The sequence below is a fragment of the Apis dorsata genome, unplaced genomic scaffold (assembly GCF_000469605.1).
Source record: "Apis dorsata unplaced genomic scaffold, Apis dorsata 1.3 scaffold_61, whole genome shotgun sequence".
Lineage (NCBI taxonomy): Eukaryota > Metazoa > Arthropoda > Insecta > Hymenoptera > Apidae > Apis > Apis dorsata.
The window spans coordinates 591,680-594,241 of record NW_006263361.1 but is presented as its reverse complement, the minus strand read 5'-3'; positions in this window follow the sequence as shown (position 1 = coordinate 594,241).

The following is a 2,562-nucleotide window of genomic DNA, read 5'->3' as shown; positions in this document are numbered from 1 at the left end:
TAGAGGAGCATATATACGTGGCCGATATATGTATATATATATATATATGTATATATATATATGTACACGGAGATACACGGACGATACGGAGAGGCGCGAAGCGGCGAAGGGCGGGAAGGAAGGTACTTGGCGCTCATGATTGCGATAATGCCAAACGCAATATCGCGGCAAAATTTATCGGTCGCTCGAGCAACGGCACGCGTAGCGAACCGTGCGAAAAATAGTAATGAGTTGCCGGAGAGAGCACGAAAAAGCGCGATAATGAGAGGACGCGCGCGAACGATGAAAAGAGAGGGACACAATGGGATGGAGGGTGATAAACGTGGAGAAATGGAATAGAGAGGAGGAGAGGGAGAGAAGGATAGGGATGTGGACGGAGGGGGCAAAAAGATAATGGAAGAGTGTGGGAATAAAAATCACGAGGGTAGAGGGGCCGGGAGTGGAGGGGACTGGGATGGAGAGGAATCGAGAGGACCGCGATAAGGGGATAAAATCGAGAAAGAGAATAAAAGAGCGGGATGGAGGAGAGTTGGGAGAAGAGTAGAGACTGGTAAAGAATATAAAATGACGATCTTTGGCGAAGTGGGGAAGGGGGAGAGGGTTTAAAAAAAGGGAAAAAAGAAAGAGAAAACGCGAAGGCGAAAGGAGGGAATCGGTGGGCGAGGAAGAGTCGAAGATGTGGAATGAAAAAAAGCGTGGAACGTTTAATCGGCGCATGGCAAACCTCTATTCCTCTTCTTCCGTTTCTCTGCCGAGGTGTGTTTGAGGAGGAAAAAACGAGGAGGAAAGGGTTTGCCTTGAAAAAGCCTGTCGCTGCCAGTCTCTCGCGATTCGGATATGAACGGATATGAACGATGAGGTTTTCCCGGCGCGAAGCTAAAAAAGCGCGGGCTAGATGAACGCAGCAAACAGGATTCCGCAGAAAAGCAATTTTTTAATAAATCCACTTTGCACCGGGATACATTTTCTCCGACGTGCGCTGTTTAAAAGTTTGACGACCGAGCAAGGATGGACGTTGCAACGATTTCAAAAATGAATCGTTGTTAATCCGGGAGGCGGGGACCCTTGGAAGCGATCAATTATGCGCGATTTTAAGTCTATTACGGGTGACGTAAAAGAGAAATGAAAAAAAATACCGCGTTCGTTCGATTGTTTTATTAAACGAATTAACGATTTAAAAAGAAAAAAGAAGAGAGAAGAAAATAAGAAAAAAAGAAAGAAAGAAAGAAAGGCGCGCGAGAGATCGAGTGCCGAAAGAAAAAAGGACGGTACGAAACGGACGAGTCAAGGTCTAGCACGGCGTTGCTGCTCGAACGAAAATGAAACAAAACTACCATGGACCAATCGTTCCAACGAGGAGGATACGATATTATCTGGACGGAAAGAAGGCGCGGCGCAGCTCCTCAGCGGCCAAGATAGCGGAATTAGTTGGGAGCCTCGTTAACGACCTCATTAACCCACCGGTTTAGAGTCGATGGAGGGCCGGGTTAGAAGGTAGCCTGCCCAGAAAAGTAAAACAAACAAATGGCCGTGGCGCCATCGCGCAGATGAGTCCTGTCAGAGTGGGTCCGATCCGCGTCAGCTTTTCCTCCCCTCGCCCCGTTTCGAACCTCAAATTTCATCCCCGGTTTCCGAGGTTCCTCTGTAAACATGCCGTGCAACGAGGAGGGACATCCCGGGCGCCACTTGCGACCCTCGACAACGACGACCTATCCTCCGAAAATCGACTTCTCGACTTCTCCGGCAACTTTTTCCTTACTCCACCTCTCCACCTTCTACCATGCTTAGCAACGTTTCTGTTAGCTGATCGCCGTAGATAAGAAGTTAAGCTTCCCGAATACTTTGTCGGAAAAATGGTGGCGAAGGGAGAAGGGGGAGGGGGGATATTTTAAAGAAGGGGGGAAAAAAAACGAAGGAGAGAATCGATGGAAGAATAAATATGAAAACGAAGCGAGGTTACGTTTGGATAATCCGTAAAGGAGATTTTAATAGGGGGCGAATCTTGATTCGACCCCAATCCCGAAATGCACTCGCACGCGAGATTGCACAATAATACGCGTAGCGGGGCAAGCAACGCCCCATTAGGATACCGTTAAATAATAAAACCTCCATATTAGAAACGGGCACCCCATGTAGGCCGTGCAACCAGAAGAGGATTATCCCACAACGATATGTCTCGCTCTCCCCCTTTCGCTGTGCAAGCAACCAGCAACACCAACGTAAGTTGGCGTCACCAGTTCGATACGAAAGGCTTCCTTCAGTTCGATTCAGGCCAGGGTTCGGGAGCACGACGGAATCGTTTCGACGAGTGATTTATACGATTTAATCCGGCGACAAACAGAAAGGTTTTATTCGACGATGTAATACTGAATAATCCGTGTGCGTTTTCACGCGTTGCCTTGTTAGCTTTTAAACGTTGCCAAATGTGTAATCTTTCAGTATTCGATTATAGAGTTCGAACGAGGGGTGGGATATCTTTTATATTATTAATTATAACGCGGAAAAAATCTTTCTCTTCGCTCGAATGTTTTCGAAATTCTCGAAATTCATCGCTACGTTGAA